This window comes from Pipistrellus hanaki (genome assembly GCF_964339955.1).
Source record: "Pipistrellus hanaki genome assembly, chromosome: 1".
In the NCBI taxonomy this organism is placed as follows: Eukaryota; Metazoa; Chordata; class Mammalia; order Chiroptera; family Vespertilionidae; genus Pipistrellus; species Pipistrellus hanaki.
The window spans coordinates 3,292,231-3,316,324 of NC_140503.1; positions in this window are offsets into that span (position 1 = coordinate 3,292,231).

Consider the following 24,094-nt stretch of genomic DNA (forward strand, 5'->3'; position numbering starts at 1 on the left):
ACCAATGTTTCTCTCTGCTCTCCCCATCCCTTCCACTCCCTCTAAGAATCAATGAAAAAATATCCCCAGGTGAGGATTAACAAGATAAGAAATAGAGTAAGTTATTTCGGGAGATGAAACATTGGTACGATTCCCAATCATTTCTGTTTTGTAAGCGTTCTTGACAGAAATTGCATCACACGTCTGTGAGCTCCCAGCCAGAGGTCTGCGGGAGTCCCGGGTTCATGGTCACGGCCCTGTCAGCAGGCATTCCCCCGGGAGCTGCCGGACGTCGCTGTGCTGTGATTGTACAGCGGCGGCAGCTGGCCTGGGAGCACTCCTGTGAATTTAGGAACGAGCTGCCTAGCGAGCATGTGTCCTGCGGCCCGGTCCCTGCTGGCTGACAGGAACGACCTTGGCTTTGTTGAGAGCAGTCTGTCCTTGAGTCACCGCCCACAGGGAAAAATGGATTAGGTGCAAAGTCACAGAAACAGCTGATTTACATTTAAAAAGTTTAATTTTCCACTTAAGAATTGTTTAGTAAATCTCAAAAACGACCCGGAGTGATTGCTCAGAACCCAGGAGGGGGGGAGGCTGTGGAGGGGGAGAGCTGGGCCCGGAGGGGCGGGAGGGTGTGGGCGGGGGAGAGCTGGGCCCGGGGGGCGGAGGCTGTGGAGGGGGGAGAGTTGTGCCAAGTGCAGGCTGGGGAGCTCAGAGACCCCGAGGCCTGGCCTTCGGCCTTGTCCGGGAGCCGCTGGAGCCTGGCCGCCCTCTGACGGTGTCCTGTGCGTGTCCTGTGCGCCCAGCCCCGGCCCCTCCAGCGGTTTGGCCTTGGGCTGGAGAGCGAGACTCTAAGTAAACAGCACCCACACCTCGGCCTCCAGCACTGCGCCGGGCGGGACCCAGGGCTCGGCTCCCGGTTGGTGACACCCGCTGGCTGGCCCACAGGGGAGGTGGCGCAGCCCTGCTGGTCCCTTACCATCTTTTGTGAAAAGCTGGGAGTTCCTCTGAGCTGGTCTTGGGGAGCCCGGCCCCAGAAGGATCTCCAGGGGGCTGGGCTCGGAGCCCAACACTCTCCTCGGGGAGGGGCCATCTGCAAACCCAGAGCACCCGGCCGGCCTCATGGCCCGGGGACCCACGGCCTCCCGGGAAGCCCTCACACACCTCTGGGCTGGGACTGAACAGGGAAGACTTTCCCAAGGAAGCAGCATGGAGACTGGTGAGGGCACACGTGTGCACCCGGCTTACCCACGCACCCCAGTTTGCCTGCCTGCCCCCTGCCCCGGAGCCCACCTGGGCCTGCCCTTTGCAGAGAGACAGGTGCAAGCCCCTCTCCCTCCTCCCTGGAGCCTCAGAGCTGGGGTTTCGTCTGGGCTCAGCCCCCTCCTGGCTCGCATGTCCCTGGGCTGGCCGCTGACCCCTGTGCCGCGCCCAGGGCGGCCCTGCGGGGCGGGGGCTGCTTGGCGGGGACGCTGGGCATGCTGCTCCTCTTCGTCGTCGTCTGTTTGGCCAGCTGTTTCTGTTTGAAGATGCCTGCGCTGACTCTGAGGTCGGCAGAGATGCTCACAGAAACCTGCTGTGAAGCAGGGCCTTGGGCTTCACCTGGAACTAAGACCCCAGCGAACGGAACGCTGTGCAGCCAGAGATCGCTGTGTCCTCGCTTCCGCCCCTGCGTCTGGGAAACGCCTGGAGCACCGGCTACGCTGGCAGAGCCCCCTCACATGGGCCTGAGCACCGGCTACGCTGGCAGAGCCCCTCACATGGGCCTGAGCTCCCGGCCACGCTGGGCAGAGCCCCTCACTCACATGGGCCTGAGCACCGGCTACGCTGGGCAGAGCCCCTCACTCACATGGGCCTGAGCACCGGCTACGCTGGGCAGAGCCCCTCACTCACATGGGCCTGGAGCACCGGCTACGCTGGCAGAGCCCCTCACTCACATGGGCCTGAGCACCGGCTACGCTGGGCAGAGCCCCTCACTCACATGGGCCTGAGCACCGGCTACGCTGGGCAGGGTTCCCACAAAGAACTTTTGAAAAAGTTTTGTTAATTTAAACTTTAAAAAGTTCGGTTAAATTTTTTAAAGATTTTGTACATGAATGGAATACTCAATATATTCACTAGACAGCACAACCATCTTAAATATACACTGAGTGGCCAGATTATGATGATCTCTGAACGCATAATAATCTGGCCACTCTGTGTGTGTGTGTGTGTGTGTGTGTGTGTGTGTGTGTGTATTAGAGGCCTGGTGCATGAATTTGTGCACGGGTGGGTCAGACCAGCCTGGCCAGGGGGAGGGGACATGGTCGGTTGGCCAGTCTGCTGGTCAAGGGGACAATTTGCATATTAGCCTTTTATTCTATAGGATAGACACTGAGTGGCCAGATTATTATGCGTTCAGAGATTATAACAATCTGGCACTCAGTGTATATTAATGTTAATTTAAAAGTTTATTAATGAGAGTACTGAGGTAGAGAGAAGGAACACAGAGCTAAAAAAAAAAAAAAAGAAAAAGAAAAAAAAGAAAGAAAGAGTGAAAAAATTGGCATATAAACCCAGGCAAGCAGATCTGAGGCTACCCATGACCCTAGCTGCTACCCTATTCAGTTACACATATGGGTTATAGACCATATCTACTTAGGAGTACCTACAGCATGTGTGTGTGTGTGTGTGTGTGTGTGTGTGAGAGAGAGAGAGAGAGAGAGAGAGAGAGAGAGAGAGAGAGAGAGAGAGAGGGAGGGAGAGAGATGGTGTGGGTACCTTTTGCCAAAACAACTTCCTAAAGGGCAGAAGCTGTGTCTGTTGTAATAGCTGCTCAGCACATTTATTGCATAATTAACAGCCGTTTCTGTTTGTTGTAAGTGGTGAGTGGATAAAGCTCTTGCCTATCTTACCTAATAATAGAAAAACATGTAAATTGGCCATACCTCCACTATGCCCACAGCCAATCAGTGAGTATGCAAATTAACCCAAAGAAGATGTTGGGTCAATTTGCATATGCAGGTGAGGAGCGGCTGGGAGGGGCGGGACACCTGTTATGGGTGGGGGGAGGAGGTGGCCGCAGAGGGACTACAGGAGCAAGTGCTAAGAAGCAAGGACTTGCCGGCTCCCTGGCGGGCCGGGAGCTGGGATTTGCTGGCTCCCGGGCGGCTGGGAGTGAAGCCAGGGGAAGGAAGGCCTGTTCTTGCATGAATATCGTGCAATGGGCCCCTACTTCTTCAATAAAACTCCAGACAGTAAAACATCAAGTTAGGTTTTTCTGGGTCTTTGTGCTGCTATTTCCCAATTGCTCTGGTTTTGCTGCCGCAGTGTCACACCACACGTAGCCAGCAGGTGGCGCTGTTGCTCCAGGACTGAGCGCCTCCACGTGAGGGTGCCTCCCCCAGGCTCCCTTCCCCTGTAACAGCCTGCGTGCACCCTCTCTGTGTATTCCATCATCAATCCTATCAGAAACGCCCAGCGTGCCTTAAGTCCATTTTCTCCTTTAACAGGCTAGGATTGGGTGGTTCTGCCTCTGAGAGCCGTCCAGGGCAAGTGGGGTGAGAGTTGGGGGTTCAGGATGGAAAGGAAGGAATTGAGCCAAAACCGGTTTGGCTCAGTGGATAGAGCATCAGCCTGCAGACAGAAAGGTCCCGGGTTCGATTCCAGTCAAGGGCATGTATCTTGGTTGCAGCCACATCTCCAGTGGGGGGTGTGCGGGAGGCAGCCAATTGATGTTTCTAGCTCTCTATCCCTCTCCCTTCCTCTCTGTAAAAAATCAATAAAAATATATATATATATTTTAAAAGTGCTTCCTTACCCAGCAGTATCAGCAAGCAGCACACAGAAATGAAAGATAAATAAATAAATAAATAAATAAGAAAGGAAGGAATTGAGAGGTGAAAGATCAGGATCAGAATCCTGGCTCACACTTCTCTCGGACTAGCCAGGTGTCTGAGCCTCAGTGTTCACATCTGTCAAATGGGCATAATCCTAGTGCCTCCTGCCAGGGAGAAGTCAGACACAGGTGATGAGTAGATGTTAATTCGCTGATCTACGTGGAAACAACAATAGCAAAGGCAGAGATAGGGTTTATAGCTGAGACAGAGGAGAGGCGGAAGGGAGATGGTCAACTCCATTCTTTCTTAGGTGAAGTGCTAGGTCACCAGAGAGCAGCCAGGGCGGTGTCCCTGCGTCTGTCTGTCCAGGCCCCTGGTGGACCTCTGACTCCCGTGTTGCAGGCCGGCACCATTTCCCGTGTGGGGAGCGCCCAGGTCCTTCCTCCCTGGGTGGCCACGAGGCTTGAAGAACAGGCGTGACGTGTGGTGTGCTGGAACATGGGACATGTCACGTGTGTCTTACATGTACGATGATTTGTCTTGTCTCAACCCCCTCCATCCAGTTGCTCAAACCAGACACCCTTGCCTTCCTCCAGTGCCAACGGGCCTGCCAGCACCTGCCTGAGATCTCCGGAACTGGTCCTCCTCTCTCCACCCATCACCATGTCCCGCCCCTGACGCACCTCGCCCATGTCCGCGCCGAGAGCCACACGCCGAGAGCCACACCCTCTCTCACGGGGATGCAGCCTTCTGGGTCCGGCTGGAAAGCGGTCACTCACATGCCTTCTCGGCCCGAGTCCAGGTGTCGATGACGAGAGCTGAGCGGCGCCCTCTGAGGACCTAACGGGCCGGCGCCTGTGAGCGCTCAGAGAGGGCTTGTAAGCAGGTGGCATCACATGGCTGCCATGTGACCCAGCCCCAGTGCCTCCGGGTTAGGAGCGGGGGCCAGGGAGAGTGGGTATGGCAGGTAGGATTCTATTCCTCTGCTCTAAAAGGAAGAGCAGCCCAGCCCGTGTGGCTCAGCTGCTGAGCATTGATTGACCCAGGAGCCAAGAGGTTGCTGGTTCACTTCCAGGTCAGGGCGTGGGGTTGGGGGGGGGGGGGGCGCAGGTTTGGGCTCCATCTCCAGTAGGGGGCGTGCAGGAGGCAGCCGATCAATGACGCTCTCTCACCATTGATGTTACTATCTCCTTCGGTGCTTTCTGAAATCAATAAACATATTTTTTAAAAAGGTATTTGGCCACATGATATGTGGAGGCGCACACTGACTCTCGATTCGCACTTCCACTGGCGAGGTGTCCCTTCCTCCCTTTTTAAAACCAGCTTTAGGAGTAACTCCTGTGTCTCTGTCCCCCTCTGAGGGCGGTGCCCAGGATGACTGCCCCCTGAGTTGTCATGCCCTCGTTTCTGCGGCAATTGTCAGCCGCCTGTCCCCTTAATGGGCTCGCACTGTCTCCATGCTGTCTAAACCTCCTTGGGTTACAGCCAGGCCAAGGAGAGCAAACCCCGGGGCTTCCTGGAGGAGGTGACGGTGGAACGCAGGACAGACAGGCAGAGACGAGGCACGGGAGACGCGGGCGAGCTGCCAGCCAGAGGGGGCTGCCGGGCAGGAGCAGAGTCCGGGCCCAGCCGCCGGGAAGGACAGTCGTGGTCAGGAAGGTCGGAAGGGCAGCTGGGGTCAGGCGCCAGGTGAGACGCTGGTTCAAAGCTACCGTTTTCATTTCCAAGTTTGCAAAGCTTTCGTGTGAGCCGCTGAAAGATGCGCCAGGCTCCCAGAATCCTTGGAATAGTCAGAAATCAGCATTTCTCTGCCTTCCATCCCGTCAAATGAGGCAGATCCAAGATGCCCGGAAATAGAATAGAATTATCTCTCCTGTCTTATGGGCCAGGAGGTTATAAAAAGCCAGCCCGTTCAGCTAAAGTTCAGCTGTTGCCAAAGCATTAAAAAAAGACCATCCAGCCCTAGCTGGTTTGGCTCTGTGGACAGAGTGTAGGCCTGGGAACTGAAGGGTCCCAGGTTCAATTCAAGGGCACAGGCCCGGGTTGTGGGCCCCCTCCCAGTGTGGGGCATGCTAGAGGCAGCCGATCAATGGCTCTCTCCCATCATCGATGTTTCTATCTCTCTCTCCCTCTCCCTTCCTCTCTGAAATCAATAAAAAACAAAGGTACTTTTTAAACGACTACTGTAAGGAGTGCTTGCTCGGAGCTAGACGTTTTGCATCTGTTACACGTGAGTCATGCACCCGAGGCAGGCGGCACGGGGCACGGGCTGTTCTAAAGATGAGGCTCAGGAGCCTACCCTCCTTTCCCAAAGCCCCAGGGCGGGTGGGGACAGAGGGGGCGTCTGCGGCCTCTCCTGCCCCGAGGAAGTGCCCTCCCCCGTCTCAGAAACACTGCTGCTGCCCTAACCGGTTTGGCTTGGTGGATGGGGCATCGGCCTGCGGACTCAGGGGTCCCAGGTTTGATTCTGGTCAAGGGCATGTACCTTGGTTGCGGGCACATCCCCAGTAGAGGGTGTGCAGGAGGCAGCTGATGGATGTTTCTCTCTCATCGATGTTTCTAACTCTCTATCCCTCTCTCTTCCTCTCCGTAAAAAAATCAATAAATATATTTTAAAAAAAGAAAGAAAAAAACACTGAAGCAGAGTCACTCCTCACCCTCCCTCCCGGTGCCTCCTGCTCTGGGGGAGCCGAGGGAGTGGCCCCGGGAGCTCAGCCTGCTCCATGTGGGGGGACTCCACAGAGCCGAGCAGATGGGGGAGCGGGGCCTGTGGCCGTGACAGTGTGTGAAGCTCACAACACGACACGCGTGCGCCCAGCTCGCCTGCCAAAGCCGGCGGCCTTCCCAGGGCTCAGGCCTCCGCCTCGGGCCAGCGCTGGCTCGGCTCTCGGAATCCGACGATGAATGGGACACGCCGTGGTGCCCTCAGAGCGCCCGCATGGTCACTGCGGTACCGTCCCACCCGGGGGCTACGGAGCCGCCCGAAAGTCACTCCGAGGGGGGATAGAAAATGGAGGAGATGGGCACCCTGGGACGTGCTCCCAACAGCCCGGACTCCGATCCGTCCTCCACGTGGCCAGGGGGAGCAGGAGGGTTTGGCTCCACCCCCAGCTCCATCCTGAGAACAGCACCTGCTCCTGGGCCCCGGCTTCCCACCCACCGCAGGGCCTGGCCAAGCAGGCCCAGCCCTTGACTGCGTGGACACGTGGCTCGGACCATCCCACCCTCAGAGGCTCCGCTGCTGACCTTCCCTCCCTTCCCTTCCTCCCTCCCCCCGTGGTGCCGCACGTGGCCGTGTTTTTTTTTTTGTTTGTTTGTTTTTTAATATATTTTATTGATTTTGTACAGAGAGGAAGGGAGAGAGCTAGAGAGCTAGAAACATCGATGAGAGAGTCATCGATCAGCTGCCTCTTGAAAACCCCCAATGGGGGATGTGCCCGCAACCAAGGTACATGCCCTTGACCGGAATCGAACCCAGGACCCTTCAGTCCCCAAGCCGATGCTCTATCCATTGAGCCAAACCGGTCTCGGCATGGTTGTGGTGTGAGGGGCTCAGTAAACACCTCTCTTCCCCAGGGTGAGTCCAGCAGATGGAGAACAAAATGTCGCCTCTAAGCAATCGTGTATCCGATAGTTTTATTCATTTTCTTTTCTTTTTTACATATTTTATTGATTTTTTACAGAGAGGAAGGGAGAGGGATAGAGGTTAGAAACATCGATGAGAGAGAAACATGAATCAGCTGCCTCCTGCACACTCCTCACTGGGGATGTGCCCGCAACCCAGGTACATGCCCTTGACGGGAATCGAACCTGGGACCCTGCAATCCGCAGGCCGACGCTCCATCCACAGAGCCAAACTGGTCAGGGCGTTCTATTCGTTTCCTGCTGCATAACCATAACCCCCAAAGCTCAGCTGCTTACAACCAAACCCTTCGTAACTGGGCCCCGGCCGGGCCCCGGAGTCTGCGTACTGGGCGGGGGACGCGGAGGTGTGACCTCTGAGGTCCGGCATTTCCTTTCTAGTGAAGTGTGTGGTATGGCTCCTGTGTTTCTTTGTAAAAACATTGTATTAATAGGTTAATATTTCTTCCCTGCACTTCTTTATAAGTTCGTTTGTTGTAAAAAGCCCTCATTTATAAGACACAGAAGGCAGAGGGAGGGCTGGTTGTGAACCCCCATCGGTAAACCTCTCGGGGGCCTGGAGTCGGTCCTGGCAGCCCAGCCACTAGACCGTACGCACCCTTCCTCCACAGCTGTTGATCTCTGCACATTTTCATTGCATCGTCTCTTTCCTTCTCAACTGGAGGTGCGACCTAGAACTCCGTGCTCGTGTCTCCGGGCCACCGGGGACTTGAACCAACAGAAGTGGATTCTCCCCAGCTCAGGAGCCGGAAGTCCCAAACCAGGGTGTCTGCGGGCCGCCCCGTCGGCCGGCTCTCAGGAGGAACACTTCCTGGCCTTTCCAGCTCCTGGCCATGCCCCGTGCTCCTTAGCTCGGAGCCGCCATCACCCCAAATGTGAGTAGTCCCTACTCCCAGGTGGCTGAGGTTGACACGGGAGGAATAAATACAGGAGCTGTGCCCAGGGTTGGCGGTTTTCCCCTCTTTACTGATTGAGAGAGAGAGAGAGAGAGAGAGAGAGAGAGAGAGAGAGAGAAAGAGAGAGAGAGAGGGGAAAGGAGAAGGATAGAGAAATAGAAACACCAATGAGAGAGAAACGCCATGGATCGGCTGCCTCCTGCACGCCCCCTACTGGGGATGGAGCCATAACTCGGACAGGCGCCCTGACAGGGAATCGAACCGGTGACCTCTGGGTTCCTGGGTGGATGCTGAGCTGCTGAGCCACGCCCAGCGGCAGCATTGGTTATTTTCATCGCTGTCGCCCTGTTGTCGTGGCCCCTCCGCTACAGGCCCCCTGAGGAGGCACCGGTGGCACGGAGATGCCAGAGCTGAAGCAACAAGACAACGCCAGGCCGGAGACAGCTATTGTCTCCGACACCAGCAGGCGTATGGAGCCCATTAGCGTTAATTTAATTACCGAGGAGTAATTAGGTGTTAATCTAGGCCACTCTTCCCTCTCACTGTGAGAATCCACACCAAGAGTGAACTTTGCTAAGAAAAACTCAGAAACCAGACAAAACCTCCAGCCAGTTGGGAACTGCACCCCCCCACCCCCCTGCAGCGCCCCTGGGAGGCTGGACCCTGCGCTGGGTCCTGTCCCCATGTGCCCGTCACTGTTCCATAAAGGGCCTTCGGGGGCCTGCTGCTTGGTCTTCACGATGATGGTTTTGCTGTCCTTGCCGTGTAGACAATGACTGTTTCCCTAGACCAGTGGTCGGCAAACTCGTTAGTCATCAGAGCCAAATATCAATAGCACAACGACTGTCATTTCTCTGGAGAGCCAACATTTTTTAAACTTAAACTTCTTCTAACACCACTTCTCCCAAATAGACTCACCCAGGCCGTGGTATTTGGTGGAAGAGCCACACTCAAGGTTTCCAAGGAGCCGCATGTGGCTCTGGAGCCGCAGTTTGCCGACCACGGCGCCAGAGGACCCTCCTGCAGACAGCGAGCCCCCGACCTACAGACCCCGGGCGGGTGTGGGCGCGGTGGGCTCTGGGCCTGGGAGACACGTTGGTCCCAGGCGACCTTGTCTTCCCCGCCGCCTCCCCCGCCCCCCGCGGAGGACAGACCAGCCTGGTCACGTCCCCAGCGGAATGTCAGCAACAGCTCACTTTCCAGGTGGTTCCAGACGCGTCACGGGCCTCCTGGCGCTATTTTTATTACCGCCCGATATTTCCATTCCCTCCGCGGCTGCGGGGATGGGAATGCTTCCCAGTGACGCACGCGCGGGCAGAGTTCGGGGAGCGTGTTGGCGTCGCTCACCATCCTTCCCGCCTGCCCTGCCCTTGAACTCTCCTCCCCAAGCCCTGCCTATTCGTGAAGGCACCGGCACACCAGCCCCCCAGCCCCCGGCCCCCAGGAAGTGGGAGCCCCTCTGAGCTCCCCGGTTTGTCTGAACCTTGGGGAGGGCAGGGAGCTGTCCCTCCGGCGGTGCTGAAAGCTCTCCAAGGTCAGAAGGTCAGGCGCCCTCTAGCAGGAGAGCACGTAGACAGAGCAGCTGGTGCCGGAAGAGGGGGTGTCCTTGGGGCTCGCACGCTGGCCGGTCACTTCGTGAGTGAGGATGGAAAAAGTGAATATAGGTCCACCCGCCACCCTCCTGCCGGCGCCTAATCCCACTGTCAGGAGTGGTGGGAGACACAGCCAGGAGGGCCAGCACGCAGGCAGAAGGGGGGGCACACAGGATGGACTGGCCCCTGTCCTCTCCCAGTGGGACAGTCTGTGGGAGGAAGAGAGGAGGGAAGGAGAGGAAGGCAGGGAGCCGGAGGCAGGGCCAGGCCAGGCGAGAGAAGGGAAGGTGGGAGGTGGAAGCGGAAAGGGAGGCGGTGGAGCGTAGGACCAGGGACGCACAGGCAGGGTCTGTGGCTGGACCACGGGGCCTGGGCCGTCCTCGGCGGAAGCTTAGCCCGGGCTGATCTGCAGGGCGCAGAGGAGGCCGTGGTGTGGGGGGACGTGGGCAGAGCTGGTCTGTCCTCTGCGCGAGACGGGGGGGGGGGGGGGGGGGTGGGTCCTCTAGGGGCATGGTCGGCAAACTGAAACACTGTCTCCATTAAATACCAACTCCCCAGCCCACCCCCACCCTCCGCACCCCGCTCTATTCTCCGTCTCTGTGGGTTTGTCTGCTCTGGACCCCTCCGGAAGAGGAATCACGGTGTTTGTCACAGCACCATGTCCTCCAGGCTGGTCCGTGGCGCAGCAGGGGGCCACGGTCCCTCCTTCTAAAGGCGGAATGATGGTCCCTTGTCCGTCTGTACCACATGTTTACCTACTCACTCATCCGTTGTTTAAAAAGACGCTTTATTGGCTCTTAGAGGCAGAGGAAGGGAGAGGGAGAGAGAGGGGCATTGTTCAGCTGCCCCCTGCACGTCCCTCCTGGGGGTGGAGCCTGCAGCCCTTCAGTGCACAGGACAAGGCCAACCAACGGCCACACCAGCCTGCACCACTCACTCACTCATGATTAAGTTTTGAAATAACCTTTTTATTTTGGAATGAGAGGCCTGATGCATGAAATTCGTGCATCGGGGGGGTGGGGGGGGCTGCTGGGGGGGGGGGTTGTCCCTCAGCCCAGCCTGCACCCTCTCTAATCTGGGACCCCTTGAGGGATGTCCATCTGCCCTCTCACAATCCAGGACTGCTGGCTCCCAACTGCTCGCCTGCATGCCTTTCTGATGCCCCTAATCACTTCTGCCTGCCAGCTTGATCACCCCCTAACCACTCCCTGATAGCCTGTTTGCCCCCAACTTCCCTCCTCTGCCAGCCTGGTCACCTCTAAATGCCCTCCCCTGCTGGCCATCTTGTGACAGCCATCTTGTGTGCACATAGGGGCAGGATCTTTGACCACATGGGGGCAGCTATCTTGATCTTGTGTGTTGGAGTGATGATCAATCTGCATATTACTCTTTTATTAGATAGGATAGAGGCCTGATACATGGGTGGGGGCCAGCTGGTTCGCCCTGATGGGTGTCCCAGATCAGGGTGGGGATTCCCTTGGGTGGCCTGGGCGAGGGGCCTGTGGTGGTTTGCAGGACAGCCACACCCCCCCGGCAACCCAAGCGGAGGCCCTGGTGTCTGGAATTTATTTACCTTCTATAATTGGAACTTTGTAGCCTGGAGCGAAGCCAAGCCTCCTGCTCACTCCATGGCTGCAGCCATTTCTGTTGGAATTTGTTTACCTTCTATAAGTGGAACTTTGTAGCCTTGAGAGGAGGCCTGGGCCCGCCAGGGTGTGTGGAGAGCTTGGCTCCTTCCATTGCCAGGGAAACACAAGCCACCCTCCTGCTCTCTGTGGCGGCAGCCATCTCAGTTGGGTTAATTTGCATAGTCACTCTGATTGGCTGGTGGACCTGACTGATGGGCGTGGCTTGTGGGTGTAGTGGAGTGATGATTAATTTGCATATTACTCTTTTATTAGATAGGATAATTTAGATTTACAGACAGCTACAAAGGTAGTGCAGCATCCCACACACTCCTGCCCAGGCCCCGCCCCCTGCTGGCATCTTACACTAATTAACACAGCACGGGCTCAGAACCGAGGACCCACGCGCAGGCTGCGGGGACCTGGGCTTCATCTGATTTCCGAGGGGACGGGCGGAGGGGAGCACACGGCCCGGCAGGTCTTGCCTGTAGGACCCCTCTCCCAGGGTCTGCTCAGGTTTGGACAGCAGCCTCCCCGCCTCCCCCTTCCTTCCCAGCCCCTCTTCCAAGATGAAGCACCGGTCCCTCCAGTTAGTTCCCATGGAGACCCACTCCGGCACCTTCCTCCTCAGAGTTTCACTTTAAAAGCCCCCGAATCTGCCCTGAGGAGCCATGGAAGAGTCTTCAAGAGCATCCTGCTTTCCCCTCCGGAGGGGGCCTTCTCTCCGGAGGCTGTGGACGGACTGGGAGAGAAAGCGCCTGGCTTGGTGGAACTCTCAGGGTGGCCGGCTGGGCCCTCCCCCTCTCCGAGCCTCAGTTTCCCCGCCGGTAAGACCAGAGGTCTGCCGCAGAGCAGCGAATCCCAGCCTCCCCCCACTGGGACACCACGAGAAGCCACACGTTGAAAGATGCTGCTGCCCGTGCTTTCATAGCTCAGGGGCCGAGGGTTTTCTTAAAGACGCCCATGACCTCCCGCCGGAGCTGCTGGCAGTCCGAGCGAAGCGGGGGATGTCCTTTCACGCAAACGCCGGCGCGGCCTGGTCCTGGCTGACACGCACTTCCTGTTGGAATGTAAAGACGGTGCACGCGGTTCCGGGCCTGCCCTCAACACCCGGGGACCCGGCTCCGCGCCACTGCAAGGGGGCCCACATACAGGGGCAAGATGGGGCCCTGGCCCCTAACAGCAGCTGGGGGGCCGGGGGGGAGACTGCAGACTTGGAGTCAGAGACTTGAGGGTGTGCATGTGTGTGTGCATGTGTGTGTGCGTGTGCGTGTGTGTGTGTGTGTGTGTGTATGTGTGTGTAGTGTGTGTGTGTGATGCCCAACCTGCTGTCACTGGGTGGTTGTGGGCCGTGTGATAAAAGCTCACATGGTACCTGCCACGCCTCCTTCAGAGGTGGACTCCGTCCCGTCCGCTGGAGTGTGGGCTGTGGGGAGACCCTGGTGTTCGGACCCAGAGGCCTGCGGTTTCCTCTGGGCTCTTGTGTGGACCCCTGGCTTGTGCTGTGAGGACCCAGGAGCAGCCTCTGGAGGGGCCTGAGGGTGCCTGCCGCCTGCCACGGTGCATTTCCTGACCAGCTTGGCAGCCGTGGCAGCGGGACATGGCACATGTCCTCGAACATCTGCAGGGGGCAGCCCACATGGTCTCCCCGGGCTGAACCTGCAGTGCCAGGGGCTAAGTCCTTCCCAGTCTCCGTGGGAGTGCGGGCAGCATCAGCACCCACCCAGGCTCACCCCCTCCCCTCTGCCTTGGTGGAGGGTGTCCCAGGACTGGTCCCCAGGTGGGAGGTCCCCTGTGGGAGGTGTGTTGGGGGAGGGAGGAGGCAGGCGGGGCAGAGGTGAGAGCTGCTGTGGGATGCCTTTTCCACGACGGAGCTGCTGGAACAAGGATGTCAGACTCAAAGGCTACCGCGGCCAAATAAACAAGTTTTAAGTGTATGTGGTCGCAAAAAGACAAAAGCTTCTATTTTCATAGAAACGTAGGTTTATTTCAACAGAGACATGCTGAATACAAAGGGCTGACATAAATGAGTGATCGTTAACTTAAAACAATAGAACACTTTAATAAAAATTAATACTTTTTTCTTGAACATAACTTAGCAGACACTGAATAGCTGCACAAATTAATAAGTGTAATGCAAATAAACCTATTTTTCTTGTTCTCCAAAAGCGAAATATTCCCTGTTGCGCACACCAACTAAGTCAGTCCAAGACTGATGACCTGGCCATCGGCCGCTGAAATATTCGCTGCTGGTGTTAGTGGAGAGAAATGGTGTGCCTGCGAGTAAGGGAAATAAATGCAACACGATTATAACAATCGGTCATTAGTGAACATTGTAGTTCGTCATTTTCTTTTTCTTTTTTAAAATATATTTTATTGATTTTGTACAGAGAGGAAGGGAGAGAGATAGAGAGTTAGAAACATCAGTGAGAGAGAGTCATCAATCAGCTGCCTCTTGCACACCCCCTACTGGGGATATGCCCGCAACCAAGGTACATGCCCTTGACTGGAATCGAACCCCGGACCTTTCAGTCCCCAAGCCGACGCTCTATCCACTGAGCCAAACCGGTTTCGGCTCATTTTCATTCTGTTTGCTCAGGAAGCGGGTGAGGGGACAACCGGAGGGGCCCAACCCAGGCTGATAGGCGAGGAGAGCTGGCGGGACCCTGAGGGTGGGGAGAATGAGTAGGAGAAGGGGGCGGGGCGGGCCTTCCAGCAGGAGGGGGACATGATGGGGACAGACCCCTGCAGCTTGGCGTTGCTGGAAGGGGGAGTGCAAAGCAGGGAGAGGAGGGAGTTGGGGCTGCCAGGGCAGCAGCAGCCAGATTATAAAAGGCCTTCCCTGTTCGGTGAAGGAGGTTGAGGTTGATCCTCCAGAGCAGTGATTCCCAAAGTGGTCTATATCGACCCCCAGGGGTCTATGACAACCTGCAAGGGGTCTACGTCAGCGAAAAAAAAATTTGGGGGTCCATGAAATGAAAATGGGGGTCCACGATAGTGGATCTCAACATACACTGATAGTACCTATTTACTTACATCATATTATCTTATAATATAAAAACATATAAATTATTTATAAAAGTACCTATGAAGTAAAAAATTTATTATATATGTTTATGAAATTGTGTAAGTTGTAGGATAAAAACCTGCACATAATGATATACCAGTATCATCTTGTTACAAGCATACGCGCAGTAAACATTCTTGCCAATTTTTGTCTCAAAGCTTCGCTAACTTGCACCGACTTGTTCGTCACTCTATAAATATGAATGTGAGAAAAATAGGTTCATTCGTTTCCTGAATCTTGAATAGGAAAGGGCTGAGAAAATATTTAAAAAAATATAAACTGGTAGTTTATCATACAAATTATAGTGAATCAGTGTTATTTTGTTTGAGAATGCCGGAGAAAAGTAGGTACATTATTTTTTATTAAATTTTAACACTAAACTTCACTACAGTTAGAAATTTACAAAAAAATCAATATCAGGTAAGTAGGGGGTCTACCCCAAACCGAAAAACATGGCAAGGGGTCTACGGCACAAACAAGTTTGGGAACCTCTGCTCCAGAGGAAGGGAGCCCTGGAAGGGCTGCCGCTGGCCAGGGTGCTGATTTGTTCGGCATGTGACTGGGCAGCTGCCATGTGGGGACAGCCCACAGCCCAGTTCCAGCGCGACGGCCGAGCGGTTCTCTGTGCCAGGCACACTCTAGGGTGGACAGAGGGCAGCACAGGCCACCCGGAACTCCTGCTGCCGCGGACTTGACATGGAGTGCGGGAGGCAGGCAGCAAACACATACATGTCCAGTATCTCGGGGAGATTGAGTGTCACAGAGAAAAAGAAATAACAGAAAAGGGAGAGTCCAGCAGGCGTGCGGACAGTGTGTGTCCTTAAAAAATTTTTTTATTGATTCTAGAGAGGAAAGGAGAGGGAGAGGGAGAGGGAGACATAGATGTTTGAGGAACATTGTTGCCTCCTGCACGCCAGCAAGCCGGGGCCCCAACCCCTGAATCAAACCAGCGGCCTCTCTATGCCTGGATGGTTAACAAACGGAGCCGCCGGCCAGGGCAGCGTGCGCCCAGCTTGGCAGCCGTGAAGCAGGTGATGGTGATGGCGGATGGGCTGGGCAGCGTGCGCCCGTTTTGAAGGAGGTGATGGTGATGATGGATGGGCTGGGGCAGCTGCACCCGTTTTGAAGGAGGTGATGGTGATGGCGGACGGGCTGGGGCAGCGCGCGCCCGCTTTGAAGGAGGTGATGGCAGGTCACTGCAGAGAGGAGGCGAGCACGTGAAGGAGGGCCGCGCAGGAGCCTGCCCGCTCAGGGAGGCGTGCCTCCCCTTGCTCCTCGGGCTGCAGTCCGAGGACTGACAATCGCACACTAACCCCCCAAGAACCCAGCAGGAGCTTACAGCAGAGAGAGCAGGGAGCGGGCCCTGGGGACAGTGGCTGTCAGGACTGGGACAGCCCCGGCTTCCCACACGGCACCCGGTGTGCTCCGGGATGTACACTGATCACCGCAGATCCCGGACAGCGAGGGCCCCGCCCGTCAGGAACCCCGTCTGCTCGCGTGTCAGCAGACCACAGAGGCTGTGGGCGCCGAGGGCACCTGAGGGTGAGTAGTCCCACGTCTTCCTCAGGGAGGGGGAAACCGAGGCCTGGGGGAGCCGCGACTTGCCCAGGACCAGGGCCAGGCCCTGTGCCTCCAGGCCCGGGGGGGGGCGTTGAGGGGGCCTTGCCCGGAGCCCCCACCCTCCCGGCCTCCCTGGGTGTCTCCCCGGCTCCTGCAGGCCCAGCAGCGGACCCGGACTCGCAGCCACCGGCCTCGTCCCGCTGGCTCCCTGGCTCGGAGGGAGGTCGCGGCCGGGTGGCAGGTGGCAGGGCCCTGCGCTTCCCGAGGGGGGTCGGGAACGTGGGACCCTGGGGGCGGCAGAGTCTGTTGCTGCACATTTTTAATCTCCTAATGGCGCTGGGATGGCGGGAGCCCCGTCGCGGGCGCTGTGGGTTTGGATTTAAATAGAAGGAGAGAGAAGCCAAAGGGATTCGAGGGCATTTGAAAGGCGAGCGCCGTGCCAAGCACGCTGCCAGAGCACGCCAATGGGAACCACGGGAGGGAGCGCGGGGGCAGCGGGGTGCCGGGACTGGAATAGACATTAATCATCCGAGTGAGAGCTGTGGCCACGGGGAGGGACCGTGCGAGGAGGCTCTGCTCAGCCGGCCCAGGTGCCACCAGCCCCGCCTGCCCCTTCTCCCAGGAACCTGGCACTAGGCCACCTTCCTGGGGTGGGCTCCGGAGGTGAGATCACAGGATCACAACACACCAGCAGCCGGCCAGCGCGGCTCAGTGGTTGAGTGTCGACCTAGGAACCAGGAAGTCCCGGGTTGTGGGCTCGATCCCTTGTGGGGCGTGCAGGAGGCAGCGGATCCATGATGCTCTCATCACTGATGTCTCTTTCTCTCTCTCTCTCTCTCTCCCCGTCCCTCCTCTCTGAAATCAACAGGACGTACACTAAAAGCACACGCACACCTTAAGCTCCTCCTGGACAGCTTGAGCTGCGTTCTGAGGACGCTCCCGCGTCCCCGGCCTTCACCGGCAGAGGCAGGCACGTCTGGGTGCTTTGCAGACACACGAGCGCCTGGGACATCACCACAGACGGGTCCGAGGAGACCCAAGGGTCCTCCTCCTGCCAGCACCTGGAAATGGTCCCGATGCAGACAAGGGGTGAGGCCCGCCTTTTTGGTAAAGCAGGAGAAGGGCCTCCGTGGCCTCGTAGGCACAAGAGGGAAGCGCACGGCATGCCCACTGCACCGGAGCCCGGGGGACACGGCCCAGTGGCCTTTGGGGAAAGCCACAGAGGCAGTGAAGGGGGCAGGCATGGGGGTCCACACCAGCCGGGGCCCAGCTGCTGCTTTTTAAGAGCAAGCGCTTTGCCTGTCATGGGGTGTCACCTAGTCAGCCTCATTGAAGGATGTCGGATAACAAGCCCAACTTCTGGGGGGCTTATGATGTCAGGGGCAGCAGCGCCCTCTCTGGCACAGGTTCTCAGAGAGGAGTCTTTCCCTCTGTCCGGGCGGGGCAAATGGACCAGCCGTGGGGGGTGGAGCAGAGGCCTCCTGGTTCAGGGTGTGGTCACCCCGCCCTCCACTGTCAGCTGGGAGCCCCCTCGCCTCCCTGCACCTGGGGCCTCAGGTGCGACAGACAGGTGCAATTTCTCCAGACCCTCGCCCGTCTCTGGGAGATCCAGGGAGAGAATGCGGTCTGCGGGGGCTCCCATCCCGCGCAGCAGGGGCTGGAAATGGCTGTGGTAGCATTCCCTGGCTTCTCTGGAGAGACCTGTGGTGCACACATGTATGCACACGTTTACACACATCCACACACACATGTGTGCACACACGTACACACGTTTGCACACATCCACTCACACACATGTGCGTGCACACACTCTGCAGTGCAGACCTCTCTGCAGAGCTGCCCGCGTTCCCTGCCTGCTAACGGGAGCACCTCCTTTGGACTGTGTGACAGGACACGGCGCTCCCGGTAAAAATAGACCCGCCCACTCCGCACCTGCACCACCGGGCAGCACAGCCTCCTCAGCTCCCCGCTGCTAATTAGTGCCGGTGACAGCTCCCTGGTGCCAGGCCTCCCGCCACTGCTCTGCCAGATTGGGAGGCCCTTCTCAGCCAGAGTCCCAGCACCCCGAGTCCGGAGGGCCACCCTCTCGGCACCGGCCCTGCCTCTCCCTGTGTCCTCTGGGAGACGGTGCCCCTTGCCCATGGGGGGTGGGGGGGACTGTGCCCCTGGTCTAGACTGGGGCGGGGAGGGAGCTGTCCAACCCAGGTTGGCCCCGAGGCCCCCAACCTGGAATGGAACCTGAGGCTGCCCGTCTCCCAGCACCTCCTGATCCCTCATGCACTGGTGGCCGAGGGCGAGGAGACAGGCCCCCTAGGAACAAGGCCAGTGGTGGTCCGTGTCAAGGCCAGGCAGGGAACCCGGAGTGGAAAATCTCCGGCCGTCTGCGTCACAGCGGCCTGCGGGCGGGACCAAGCTCACTCCTGGAGAGTCCGGGCCGGCAGGGTGCCGGGGAAGGGCCGCAGACACGGGGCTTAGCCTGGAGCGGAAGGACGATGCCTGTAAGAGGTAATGAAACTTAGGGAGACTGTGCGCCCCAGAGGTCCCAGCCCATGAGGAACCGGGGCGGGGCCTGCGCACCAGGGAACAGAAGCTGGCGGTCACCGCTGTGGGCGCCTGCCCGGGAGACTCCCATCTGGCCAGACGGACGTGAGACACCTCGCCTTGGCTGTCCTGTGTGTCCCCATGCCCACGTTTACACACGCCGGGCGTGTGTGTCTCCATGTCCTGTGTGTCCCCCTGCCCACGTTTACACATGCCGGGCGGCGAGTGTGTCTCACAGACCCGCGCTGGACTCAGGGGGGCCGGAGGGAGGAGCCTGCCCCTCCGCAGAGGAGGAGCCGAGGCCCGGGGAGCGGGCCAGCGTGTCCGAGTTACAGCCAGGGGGCATCCGTGCGGCAGGCTCTGCGTCGGCGCTCAGGGGCCGCCCATCTTCATGCTCCCTGCCCGCACCCTCTCTGCCGCACCTCCGCGCTCAGAACCCAGACATCCCGTGGGCGTGTGGAGTGTGGAGGGCGGCTGCGTGGCTCATTTCTGTCCGCGCTCCCCATGGGCTTCCGTGACCGTTAGGCGGACAGCAATGCGGAGCGGGTCCAGCCCCTCATTAGGCTGTGCTGCTCCGGAGAGGGGACACGGGTGTTTGAAAAGACACCGCCGGTCAAGAACTTTTCATAAAAAAAAAAAAAAATCAGTCGGGTAAAATAACTGGATCAGAACGTCTGTCCCACATTTGGGCTGGGCCCCAAACAAGCTTTCCCCCACGTTTGGAAGTGCTCCAAGCGGGCCAGGACCTCTGGCACGGGCTGAATGCGAGCTCCTGGCGGGGGGCCGGCAGAGGGCGGGGCCGGGCACAGGCCGCAGGCAGGGCCTCAGCCGCAGTGTGTCTGATGGAGGACTTGTTGCTGCCGGTCAGAAGCTCCTGGCTCGGCTCCTCGGCCCGGGCAGGAGCTGACGGCTCCTCGCACTTCTCCTGTCCTCATTTCTGTAAGATGGCTGTCACAGCACAAAGTGGGCACCGACCGGGTCTCACCCCCACCGGGCAGTGGGGCTCCGGGAACCGGGCTGCCCAGGAGCAGACCTCCCCCTCCGGGAGACGGAGTGAGAGGCCAGCTGCAGTGCGCAGGCCGCTCCCGCCTGGCCCAGCCTCTCCGAGGCCACCGCTCCAGCCCCGGGCTCTGCCTGGCCGTGAACTCCTTTATTCAAAGCGCACTTCCCTCGGGTCTGACAGGCGGAGGCCCGAGGGCGGGCGGGCCATGCCCAGCGCACCTCTGGGTGCGGGTGGCACTTGGCGGGAGCGGTTTTGAACCAGGAAACGACTTGATGAAAGGACTTAGCAGCGAGGATTCACTGGCCCCTCTTGGGTTCGGTCCCGGGCCAGGAACACGGAGATGAAGGGGAAATGGCAGCTGGCCCTCCAGCTCTTTCTCTCCCTCCCAGGGCCGGCTCCCCAGGCGTTCCCGTTCTCACAACAGCCTCCCCAGGTGAGGGCGCCTGTGTCACCGGGGAGTGGGAAGCTCAAAGAGGTCAAGTAGGAGCTCAAGGCCGGCTACGCGGAAGGGCTAACGCCAAGCGTCGGTTCAGGGTGTTTCGCCGCAGGCCCCACATTCTGCAAGTACTCAGAGCTGCCATTCGCCGCGGAGCCTGGGCCCAGCAGATCGGAAGGCAGAGAGCTTTCGGGATGGTCCCGGTCACCTGAGCCCACATGCCGTCAGACTCGGGGCAGGAACCTTTTGTCTGCCAAGGACCATGTGGGTATTTATAGCATCATTCTTGGGCCGGAGTTTAAATAGATGATGCTCTTTGTTATCAATTTAAAAAACTGATACAAACGTATCAACCTAGGAAAAGGAGCGGCTATATTTGGTCAAACATTGAATCAGCCCACTCCCGACGCCGTGGCAGGGCCAGGCCACAGGATTCCGCCGGCCTTCTCCCGCCCGCGGCTGGCCGGCCCCACCCCTGCCTGGGCCAGGCCGAGGGAGAGATGCGGTAATGGGCGTCTGAGCAAGACGGCGGGAGACCAGGGCCTGCCTGCCCCCGGCTGGACGCCGGTGCCCCCGGCTTTCCGCTCCTTTGCCAACGGAAGGGAGTGGTGGGGCTGGAGGGGAGGGCACTGTTTCCAGGGGAGGGGGAGGAGTGGCTGTGGCCAGTGAGTTCACCCCGTGGTCCCGCTCCAGCCGGGCTCTGCCCGGGGTGAGTGCAGCTGCCCCCACCCCTCCCCCCCTCCCCCCCACCCACCCCCTCTGGCCGAGAGGAAATCAGTAACGGAGACTGCGCGCCAGCAGCTGGCCGGTGTGGGCGCAGGGAGGGCTGCTTCCCCCATTGGCTCTCGGCTGTCCGCCTTTGGGAAGTGCTGTCCTCGGGAGAAATGCCATGTTCTAGGTCTGCTGATAAAAGAACTGGCAGCTCCCAGCCCCCGCCGACCAGGAAACCGCCCGGAGAGGCCAGGCTCCCTCTGGGCCAACAGACTGGAGCCCATCACACCATCCGCACCCATCGCCCACCCCCTTCCCTGGCCTGTGAGGCGGGCAGCACCCCGCTGGCTGGAGCCGGCACCCAGCCCTGACAACAATCCGGCAGGAGCGGAGGCCCCCCGCGGACTGGTCAGCGGACAGCAGCACTGCCCCTGCGGCTGCTGGTTCCTGGAGCGCCTGCTGGTTCCGAGGCAGCTGGAGCATGAGGAGACTGCAGGGATCTCACACCCAAGGCTCCCCAAGGGCTTGGCACAAAGGGAAGCAGCTGCCCTAACCGGTTTGGCACAGTGGATAGAGCTTCGGCCTACAGACTGAAGAGTCCCAGGTTCAATTCCAGTCAAGGGCATGTACCTTGGTTGCGGGCACATCCCCAATAGGGGGTATGCAGGAGGCAGCTGATAGATGATTCTCTCTCATCGATGTTTCTAACTCTCTATCCCTCTCTGTAAAAAATCAATAAAGTATATATTTTTTTTAAGGGAAGTGGCTCAGGCCGGATCCTAACAAGCAAAGCCAAGGCCCCCAGAGGCAGACCAGAAGCTCCCGCAGCCTCTCTGGGCTGAGACAGCGACCTGCCCACCCCGAGGGGGAGCCGCGCCGTAGACACAGGGCAGGCAGGAGGCACATAGACTGGTTCCTGTCAGAACTGCAGCCGAACCGAGACTCAGTCCGTCCTTATTGGAACGCAGCTGTTCAATGCTTCCCTCTGTCTGCCCCGCTGAGGAAAGGGCTAACGCCACCTGGTGGGGAAGAACACATTATCTAGAACCTTTCCTGTACTTTTATCACAATATCTGGTATTTCTTCTTCTTCTTCTTCTTCTTCTTCTTCTTTTTTTTTTAAATTACTCCAAAGAAGGAAAACTATGTACTAACTGAAAACCAAGAGAACAAGCAGGCAGTAGAAACAGACCCACTGCTAACCGGAGTTTTCAGTGTGGTCTGGTCAAAGTTTATCCAGGAATTAAACATGTCATTTAGGTTCTTACAAACAATTTGAACAATATAACACATCCCCTAGCAACCTTCAAATAGGTTGTCCAGAATGTTTTTGGTGGAAAACACTAAAAGTATTTCCCATTCCTACACTAAATTGGGCGTGCAAAAAATCCCTGACACAATATTTTAGTACGTTTTCCCAAAGCATAAGAGAAGTGTTCAGGGGGAAAGGGATGGATTCTCTAAATTACTGGGCCGTGGGTGGGGTAGGACAATTGGAGGTGAGCATGGCTTTCACTATTTAAAGTGATCACAATAGCCCCCACCCCTCTTATCCAGGAGAGATCTTTCAAGACACCCTCCCTCCCCAGTGGATGCCTGACACTGTGGGTGGAACCAGACCCTATATCTGCTATGATTTCCTATACGTGACACCTTTTCTTCCTCCCCTTCCGCTGGCCTGTCCGCAGCGGGCTCTTCCTGCATTCCTCATCTCTGCCCTCGCTCACCCCATCAGGTGAGAAGGAAAATGGGGACAACTTTGGGGGCTCACAGCCTGCTCAGTATCTAGTTAAATAGTGATCTTACTTCCCCATTCTAACTGACTTGGGGGACTGCAAAGCCCACCCTGAGGGCCCCACAGGAAGATATCTGCCTGGAAGCCCATCATTGACTCACTAGCAGAGCGGTGTGAACAGGGAATCCTGAGGGCTCTGAAAGGTCAGGGCTAATCACTCATTGTTTGGTTAAGACATTGGTAGTTAAGCAGCCTCCACCTGTTGGCCTTATGATTGGCTATCATTGGAATTTCCTGCCTGAGGGATAGGGGTGTATCCATAATCTTTTTTTTTTTAAAATATGTTTTAATTGATTTTTTACAGAGAGGAAGAGAGAGGGAGAGAGAGCCAGAAACATCCATGAGAGAGAATAATTGATCAGCTGCCTCTTGCACACCCCTACCTGGGATGTGCCCGCAACCAAGGTAGGTACATGCCCTTGACCAGAATCGAACCTGGGACCTTTCAGTCTGCAGACCAATGCTCTATCCACTGAGCCAAACCGGTTTCAGTGTGTATCCCATAATCTTAATAAAAGGGATGGCAAAGCCAGAGCGAGGGGTAGTCCTCTCTTGGGCTTCTGCCTGGCCCCCATTTCCCAAATCAATGCTTTTTAGTCTCTTTTTATCTGTGTGCGGCCTTCTCCAGAACCCGAACCCTGCCTCACGCGGGACGTGGAGGGGTTTCCACAGATATCTCTCTCAAAACCTCCCGCCCACAGCGCAGGCTTTGGACCAGAGCCCCCTGGGCGAGCAGCGCTGCGTCATAGAGGGCCTATCCTGGCTCCTCTGGTGCCGGCTGTCCTTCTCGTGGGCCATTGGTCACAAGGGCACCCCATCCCTCTGTGCTGGAAGGTGCGCCAGGGGTAAGGTGACCAGATGTCCCGATGTCTGGTCACCTTCACCAGGGCGGCTATCCCTGCACCAGGCACAGGAACAGAGACTGCGGGGGACGAAGCCCGAGGCAGGATGGGTTCTGGCAGCATCTGGGCCGCCCGCTCTGGCAAGTAGCCACGTCTCTGAGCCGATGTCTTCACAAGGCCTGTCGCTTCTTCTGAGGGCTCAGAGGAGGGTCTTATGTTCATGCACTCCTACACTGTCAGTACGCTCTAGTCCAACTCCCTTCCTGACTGAGGAAGGGGCTACAGGGCAGAAGGGGCTGGCAGCAAGTGAGAAGGCCGTTGGGGCAAACACCCAACCTTGTCAGTCTGCAGCATCCCATACCTTTGGCTCTCATCACCAACCAGTGGGCAAGTGACCTCCAGCTCCTCACACTGAGGTAACTGCGTACATTTAAACATACTAAGGGGGTGGGGGTGGGCTGGAGGGGGCCAATCAGGGAGGGAAGGGGACATAATATGTAATACTTTCCGCAATAAAGAACTATTTTAAAAATAAAAAATAAAAGTAAAGAAATAATTATTTAAAAAATACTAAAAACTAGGATCAAT